The sequence below is a fragment of the Charadrius vociferus genome, unplaced genomic scaffold (assembly GCF_000708025.1).
Source record: "Charadrius vociferus isolate BGI_N301 unplaced genomic scaffold, ASM70802v2 scaffold413, whole genome shotgun sequence".
NCBI classification, from domain to species: domain Eukaryota; kingdom Metazoa; phylum Chordata; class Aves; order Charadriiformes; family Charadriidae; genus Charadrius; species Charadrius vociferus.
Genome location: NW_009647738.1, coordinates 1,970,216 through 1,979,678, shown reverse-complemented (window position 1 = coordinate 1,979,678; position 9,463 = coordinate 1,970,216).

The window sequence follows — 9,463 nt, the reverse complement described above, 5'->3', positions numbered from 1 at the left end:
CAGCCCTGTGGCAGGTCACTGGCAGGGGGAGGATGCTGCTCCTGCCCCCAGCCTTCACCACTGGAGAGGGCTGGGGTGGTGGGACTGGGGCAGAGGAACGTCCCGTGGGACAGCTGCAGAGCCACAGCTGAGCTTAAGGATACTGCCGAGGAGGAAGGCTGTCCCAGGGGCTGCATGGGGCTGGTTTCTGCACAAAAATGTCACCAAAAGACGCTTGGGAAAGGTCTGTCCCCTCCGTCTAACAGGCACAGCCATTTCTGGTAGAACGGTGGATGCAATCTCACCTCTGCTTTGCTCCTCCCTCAACAGACGGCAAATGTTTCTACAGGCATTCATGAATATAGACCGTGCCACATCCCGGCAAATGGAAAAGCCTTTTTCCCCGTTTATGAGGAAACGAAAAAGTTCTACCACTCGCTGGAGCCCACAGACAGCATCGGTGAAAGAACAAGGACCGGCCCATGGGTATGGTTTTAGAAACACCAGCTGTTTGGTGGTTATGATTACAGGGCGCAGCCGTCCAGGCGGAGCTGGGAGGCACGGTAGGAATTGTACACAGGGAGGGACCAGCTCCAAGTCTTTTTGGCCGCATTCAACTTTTTTTTCGTAGAGCATCGCTGTTGTGAAGAGAGAAATCTATCCCTGGCCTGTAAAGTGAACATCAGAGATCCCAGCAGTCCCCCACATTGCCTTGGCAGTTAATGTAAAAAATCACCAATGATTTCTAGCTCTGTCTTCCCTGCTGCAAGTAGGGACATCTGTACCCAAGAAAGGGGAGCTAGTAGAAATCATACTTTTTTTTTCATTTGAATTAAGTTCATGAAATAAACTCTCCAGCAAGGGGGAAAGAGAGATGGTCCAAACCCCAGTCCATTTTCCTCAAAAAACAACCTAAACCATCTTGTGTGCTTACACAGCAAAACAATTCAGAGGGACAAACAGATTTTTTTTCCTGAATGAACCTTTCCCCCCCAGTACCATCAAAGAACCCCTGAGAGCAGCCGAGGGTCCTGCCCTGGGTTGTATAAAGCCTGGCATGGGGAAAGCGTGGCACACACTGCTCTGCCAGGGGGAGGCCGGAGCTCCGAAAAAGCCAGGAATATTATGTGAGGCCAACTTACATAATTACCTATTGCATAATGCCGGGGAAAAGGCCCTCCCTACAGCAGCTGCGGTTTCTATGGCATTTTGCTGTTACACGGCTGCTTCCGAGAGACTCATTTGCGCTTTGTTCCCAGAGCCCGCGGCTCAGCCCGGGCGGGCAGACAGGTGAGACCCCCTCGCTCCCAGCAGCGTGAGCTGGAAAGGTAAAGGCGATAGTAACGGGATCTTATAGCCATTAGCGAGGCAAGAGCGTTGGGTTTTCTGCAGCTGTGCTGTTGACTTCAGTATGCAGAGGATCAGAAGACAGTCAGATAAGAGCACCGTACGAAGCTGCACGCGTTCAAGCCTCCACTGCTTGAAGGGAACAAGGTGGTGTCTAACTGGTGGCAGCAGTGGCCAAAGTCCTTCCAGGCTCTCTCCTCTCTTCCCCTGGCTCTCAAACACCGTTCTGCGCAGTACCTCCAGGCAGGGCTCCCGCACACTGATGGGTTTCAGCAGCTGAGAGGTGACCCAAGACGCTTGTTTAAAAGGAAGAGGAAGGATTAGGAAGAGATTTCAGCATCAGGACAAGATTTGGGCTGTGGGTTTGCAGAACTGTGCTAGGTACTTATCAGTATCTCAGCATGGATGCTTTCAGGGATTGTGCCCTGTGCTGTAAAGTCAGAGGTAGCTTTACCTTCGCTTCAGTGCTCACAGGATCCTTTGGTGACTATCAGACAGGCAACTGTATGACTCAGTCATTTGCTTTCTTCAGAGGGTGCACAGGATAACGCACGCACGACCCATAGGTCCTTTGCAATCATCTAGGCATGGCATAGCGCATGTGACACCGCACAGGACCTGGACAAAACATTTATCTGCGCTAAGCAGGACACTTAGTGCAGGCCAGTACGTAGATTCGGTGGGAGAACAAGCAGGAAAGCAGCAGGGCAGTCCAGGACCAGAGTATTTTGGCTTCAATATAGAAACTGAGGCTGTCTCTGAGGCTGCACAAGCTCTCTCTGGGGATGCAAACCTCCTCTGAAGGGCTGGGAAATGAGAGCACAAAAGGACTGAGGATTTCTGTGGGAAACTGAGAGTGCCATTAGAGGAAGGAGGAGTATGATTAGAAAACAACAGGCAGATTTTAAAGCCTTGCCCATCCCAGGAACAAAGGGAGGGAATTATTTTTTGGAGGTAAGAGCATGGATTATACAGGTGAGTCCCTGGAGATCTCCGGGAGTCAGTGGGAAGACGTGAAGGAACTGTGGCATACAGCAGTCCCTTCAGGTGGATTAAACTTCGTAACACCGTAAAGGCACACAGGGATTTGTGTACTTCTTCCTGAAATAACAGAGCAAGAGGGGAATTCCTCCCTCATCCCGCACCACCAACAAAATACCCTAGCTAGAGCCTGCCGAGGGACAACTAGAAAAGGCAAGGGCCACAAAAACACACACGGGGGGATAAAGTCAAGCGATCGGCATGCATACAGTACTGTGTGTCTGCCTGACACCCTGAACTCTAGCTCAGAGCTACGCATAGGAAGCTGTAACAGAGATGCTTGCAGCGTGGCTGAGGCCGAGATTTCATGGTCAGGTTAGACTGAACTCCCAGCAGCTGGAAGAAGTGGCTGTTCCCCCGCAATGCCTTATGCCAGAGAGGGTCCTCGTCCCCCTCCTCCCGGTGCCTTGGGAATATGGGTGCGAGGGGCACCTTGCAAGGTGCCTTGCCCTGCAAGAGTGTGGGGTGCGCTTTGGGCAGGGCTGAGTGCTGCTGGAGAGGGGTTCACACCCCTGCAAAGGCAGCAGCAATTGCAGCATGGCCAAGACCAGAGCGAGAGCAGCATCAGAGGTGATAAAGCTGAGCCACCATGCAAACCAGCACCCTTTCTGCAGCCCAGCCTTCCTCGGGGCACACGGACACACGTGCCCAGAGTCCGCAGGGAGCTGGCAGTACCTGGCTGCTGGCTAAACTCTCTCAACAATGAAAACTTCTTCACATCTGAGCTGCTCCTGGAGGAAGAGGAATTAACCAGGAACTAACCATCCTACAAAATCCCAGGCAGCACTATCTAGCCAGTGGCACAGCACACACAAATTAGGGTTTCCCTTTGCCTGAGTTTCATGGGGTGAAAGGCGAGGAAACGGACACACTTTTTTATTCCCTTTGCCTGCCAAACGGCCTCTCATCCACAAAGCACAGAGCTTCTGCAAGATTAGAGCCCGTGGGGAAGCCAAGATCTACCCTTCGTTTGTATTGATGTTTACACTTGCCTTTTAATGAGCTCCAACAGGTTCTCGCTTCCAGCTGCAGATGACCTTTTTCAAAGTTCACAGTCTCGTTTTGCATTATCGTTCCAACACCAAGCGCTCCCTTAGGGAGGAGAGGGACAACCAGGTCTTTTTCTCTACTGAGAAGCAGCACCAATTTTAGCAGTCTCTAATCCAGTAGTGCTTTCTGTGCTCCACCGGTCCTATGGGGAACGCCTGCAGGGAAACCGATCCCTCTGCAAAAAATACTTGGCAAAAAATTTAATGTTTTCTTCAAGCAGATCAGCACCGGGTGGCAGTGAGCACCCTGAACACCGCGCTGGTGGCCTGGCTGCCCAAGCAGAGCATTTACCACTGAATTTGGGATTGGTGCACTGTTCTGCACCTCTTTCCCATTATTGTCATTCTTGCAATTCCACCTCATTTTCATTGCTGTGCTTGCAATCAGCTCTTTTGGCTCAAAAAACCAAGCACTGGAACATCTTACCTATGCTGAGAATCCCAGTCCTGCGGTTGCTTTGGTAGTGGTAGAAGTACAACACAGGGTACCTGCCAAGTGCTCAGCCCGGCTAGCCCTCTCGGCTGTGTGAGGGCTAGGGTTGCATATATGGATGTCCCAGGCTGGGCACCTTTGGAAAGCTCACCTGTAAGCATCTTACACATGCAGGATCCATGGACACAGCTAGAAGCTCATCCAGCCTTTTCCCCCAGCAGCGTCCAGAGGCAGATGCCCAGGAAAAGTGTAAGAAACAGGAACAGTCCTACTCCATCACAGCAACTTGAGACTGAAGGACTTTCCAAGGTTATATTTGCATGCTTGTGTTTAACAGCCTTAGGCAGAATTCAGCATGAGTTTGTAATTTTTTAATCCTCTTACACATGCTCCCCAAAATACATTTCAGACATGGCTGCAGCCTTACTAGGTCAAACTGTTAAAAACAACCTGCTGACTTGGTGACTCTCCAACAGATTAACCAATGCGCAAAGACAAAAATCTGCTAATGACTTTCTAACCATTCACAAACAGCTTCAAGGCATGCCCAGACCAAAAAAAAAAAACAACAAAAAGCCAACCCAATAAAAATGAAGCTCCATTACCCTTGAACATCTTTGTATCGCGCGGGGCTCCTGCCTCTGGTGCTTTTTGAACTGCGAGTTCCCCAGACACCATGGTTTTACTTTTTGATCTTCCTTCTTCCGCCAAAACACTCTAGTGCTGGTGGCTCAGCTGGTCGGATCCAGCTGGTCTGTGGCAGCATCTGCCTGGAAATTGCTTATCTTTGCCTGTGGTCCTTTTATTTCCTTCCCCGTCAGCTGCAGCAGAGTTCTGGCCGCACGTGGCGGCTCTCTGCTCTAAGGCGAATCCATGCTCCTTCTCCAGCTTTCAGCGTTAATTTTCTGTCTTTCTGTGAGTTTGCAGCAAGGGCCAAACTACACTGGATTTATTGTCCTCCTGACCAAAAGGCCAATGTGTATCTGCTGCTCTGGCAGACCTGCAGCTCGTAGAGCTGAAAGGGGTATGTTGGCCCCCTCAGCAGGACAGACCCGGCCTCATCTGTTTATTGGGGCAGAGAGTGTCCAAATCATAAAAACAAAATAGGCAAGGGGCAATACTGGGGCCACAGATCAAAAAGCCATGAGAAGAAATGGGACTGCAGATAGTCCAGAAAAAGCAGGTAGAACTTTTGTGGGACAAAACCCAGGTATTACGAACATCTCACCCACTGAGCATAACCTGGGCTAAGAGGAAGCCCTTGGGGTCAGGGGGAGAGCTCAGCTGGAAATTCAGGTGGGAACACAGGCAAGTTTTGTTTTGTTTTGTGTTGTTTTTAAAAAAAGACTGACTTGAGCAACATGAGAGGAGAGCAGGAAAGCGAAGTCCTGGCCAGTCTGGGGACCAGTGAGCATGGGAAGTCATTGATTCAATATCTTCTCCCTTTTCAGGACTATGGGTCCTGCTTTTGGGTGTTTTCCTTTACAGACAGAGACATGCCCCTCGTCTGCTGAGTGATGAGTGCAGTGCCAGGGCGCTCCAGTTGCCGGCTCTGCAGATCAGCCCGCTCTCTTGGCCTAATTCACAGGGATATTTATATTTATTTAATTCACAGGAGTTACTATGAACCACCACATCGCACCATGTCATTACAGTTTACGGTAAAACCATCAGAGGTTCAAGGCCACTAGCAGCACCGGCAGCCACCAGACACTTCACAAAATATAGGGGAATGTCCACAAGAGGGAGAGTTGGTGCCAGTATCAACAGTGATTTTGTGCAAAGGCGCTTTGCTGCCTGGCAATTGTAAGTGAGCATTTCCCCCAGCAGAGATGTTTCCTTCTCCCGCCGATTCCCCTTTCCATGATATTTTCCTGCCTCCTCCTTCTCCAGCCAAATGGTATTTCATCTAATTTGTGAGGAGTATGCCACACCATACAGGCACTAGACATGGTACCGTCAGAAAGGCACTGTGGTTAAGATGGTTTGTCTGCTCTTGCTGCTGCTCTGCTCCCCTTTCCTCCCACTTTCATTGTGCCACGCTGGAAGGGCACCCCCCACTAGCCCCAGCACAGGCGCGCATCCCTCGTCTCACCCAACCTGTCACTCGGAGGTGGCAGCTCACATGGGCTCTTCTGGGGAGCCCCATAAACCTCCACGGGCACACATACAAAAAACCGGACATTCCTGCCGGGCTCTGTGCTCAGCCTCGACACCCCGGGCCTAAAACAGACTCCACTGGGACATGGGATTTTCAATCCATTTTCCAAAAATAGTTGATGGCTACCAGTGCAGAGAGCCTGGAGGTCTCTGAGCTTCTGCAGGACAAAGCTTATTGGGAGGAAGCAGACACTGGTGATGTGGACATGGCTCAAGATGGGATGGATTGGGAAAGGTGAAGTCAAGAGATCCAATGACCTTTTGGTCATACACACCAATTTTGTTTCATAGGTCAAGGCCTATGTATGCAGCCACATCTGAAGAGGGTGGGAGCAAGCCCCCAGATCATGAGATGACTAATGTGAAGTTTCTTGCACCACAGATGATTTTCCAGAGAGAAAAAAAAAAAAAAAAAAGAAAACCAACTGATGTGGGAAAACCAACTAAGCTGAAGTGGGAAATCAGGTGTCCTGGATGCTACCCATGTCGTCTAACCTTGGCAGAATTTTTACCGGGTTCACATGTGGTCCATAAACAACTGAGAGAGCAGCATCACCTCTATCCAAAGGAAAGCAGAGCAGCAGCTGATCCCCTTCCAGAGTTGCCCCTCCCCAGCTGGAGCAGTATTTCCTGCAAACTTCCTTCCATCAGATTTTTTTCCAAATGCTATCCCGGTCAAATGTCCACACTTAGGAATATTTTGTGGTCTCAGTTCTTGCAAAATTGGTAGGACAGGTCATTTTCTATGTCCCCTCATAGCGCCTCTAAATTTGTTTTTCTCTTATTTTCCTTGTCTTGCTCTTTTGATCTTTTCTCTTGCTCTCTCTGGTAACGTCTGGAGCTCTGAGTAAATTAGAGTCAAAGGACGAGGTGAAGCACCAGCCCCTCAACAAAATCCCACCCCTGAGAGATGTCCAGCCTTGGTTTAGTTTCCTCAAGTCAGGGTGGGTCGGAGGCACCATAAGCTGATCTCTTCCCTGCCTCCTTCCAGCCATCCTCAGATCCACACAGGGAGGAGGCACGGACCAGTGGTCAGCCATGTGCAATGAGGTGAGCACCTGCCAGCTGCAGGTCCACATGCCTCTCCCTTGCCACTGTCCATACACCCTGCACTCCGCAGCCTTTCCCGGGGTGAATCCTCTACCCTGAACAGTCAGGGCTCCACGCCAGCCTCCGCTGCTCTCGCTCTTCCCTTTTCTTCCCTGCTCTCCCCCACCGGGGTTTCAGTGAGACTTTCTCCACTCCAGCATCCCTAAGCCACCAAGTCCAAAAGGTTTCAAGATACATCTTGATGAGTTTGGCTGATTTAGCAGCAACTGTAATGAAGCTCGTAGCATTCCTGGGGCAGTTCTCTGAACTGAAAGCTTAGGGAAAAGTATCCAGAGGAGATCCACAAAAAACGCATTGCCAGGATCACCACAAAAACCCCAAGCGTGGCTCCCAGCACCTTGGCCACCCTCCGGCCACCGTTAGCCTCCGACTGCCAGAGCAAGCCTTGCTTGTGCCCAGCTGGCTGCGGCGTGGTGGCAGCAGCAGCCAGCGGTGTTTCTGCGAGCGCGTAGGAGAAAATCAGCTCTCCGGGCGAAAGGAACAAAGCAGGGCAGCTGCTGGCAGAGAGGCGATGCCAAACAGGGCTGCTGGCTCCCTCTGGGCAGAAGGATTTCCAGCCTGAGGAACAAAGCTGTGGACACTTCCTCTGAAGCACGTTGTGCCTGCTGGTGTTAACGTTTTGGGCATTGCACACAAGACTGCCCTGGAAAGAAGCATTGACATGCAAGCATACGAGCTCCTAAGTCTGGCCACTGGCCAGAGAACTCACCACAACGGTGAGCGTGGTCCATAGCCCAACTAGGGGCATTGGGCAAGCAGGGCAAGGAGAGCTCTACCGCGTCCAAATCAAGATGATGTATCAGCACACCCGCAGGACCTGCCTTGCAGGACATCCACACAGTCGTGAAAGACACTAGATATTGGTGGGGGAATACAAATCTACAGAAAACACTGTGGGAGAGAGAGAGATGCCAGCTTTATTGTAAGCCAAAACCTTAATCGCTCTGCTCCAAATTATAACTTTCGGAGTAGGAGAGCTCATGCACCCAGCTAGCCTTTTACAGCAGCGTGTGCAGAACGGCGGGTGCAGAAATGCAGCGTGTGAAGAACCGTCGCCTGATCCCAGCTCCTGCAGTCGGTCAGAGCGTCTCGCTCACCATTAGCTGCGTGTGTAGGGTAACCTGAGCAGATGCAACAAGACAACAGTGTAAGCAGTGGCTTAGCACATACGACTGTAGGCAGCATATTTTAACTTGGCTTTAGGTGTGCTGACGGGAAACGACATAACCGAAAGCCATCAGAGGTGAGAAGGTGAAGAAGAGCGAGAAGGGCCACCCCTTGGCAGGGGTGAGACAGCGAGGTGATTTACAAAACAGCTAGTGGCTACATGTCTTATTTATACAGGATAAGAAAAAGAAAAGCCTCTACTGCTGATACAAAGTTATCTTATGTTGAGTGGGATCATTTAATAGTATACAATTACTTCATACAGGTTAAGATAGAAGTAATTAAAGGTTGTGCTCCAAGGCAGAGTTCCCCTGGCACCGAGTCTAGGTCCACAGGGAAGCTCTCACCTGTGGATGCTCCCAAAATCAAATCCCCAAACTTCAGACCATTTTCCCTAGCAGCTTAGCTAACTCTTGTGTCCTTTGAAGTAATATTTCAGGTTTAAATTTAAATCTTTATCCTCCTTCTTAATTTTGCTCTAGTTTATTATCCGCACAGCCATGAATTTCATAATTTCCTGCCCTTGTTAACATGGAAACTTCCCCCAACCTGTGTTATACCATTCTTCACTGGGCAGCATTTGAAATCCAGAGGCAACTCTGTGCGTGCATCGCAGAGAGCCCGGGGTCCCCGGGGCAGGTCCCCACGCTCCTGCCCGGGCAGGGGGAGGGACCCTCCCGTTGTGCAGCACCAGACAGCCCCGACGCTGGCCGGGGGATCACTCCCTGTCCTGGTGCAGCACCTGAAGGTTTGCGTTCAGGAGTATACTAAGGGTTAGAGGGAGACCTGCCTTGGGACCAGAGCTGAGAACAATGTCTCTTATGAAACGGTTTCAACTGGAAGCAAAATGAAATCGCATAGACCCCCTGATGCAACACACCACCCGCATCTCAAGAGGCTTTTGGCTTGCCAGGAACCTAAAAGAAATATTTTCAGCCTGAGTGAGGTTGACATCAAAATTTTCTTTCTCCCACCCCCCCCTCCCCCCGAATTGAACTCACAGGTGAACCAGAAGCCGCAGTTTTGGCCATCTCAGGAGTGAAATTAATTACAACGGCAGCAAGTGCTTTTCAGGTGCCTCAGTGAAGTATGAAACTTGCTCCTTCCCTTCTGTCATTGCCCACGCATGCATGCACGATCAGCCTCCCTTCATCTCTGCAAGAGCGTGACTTTAAGT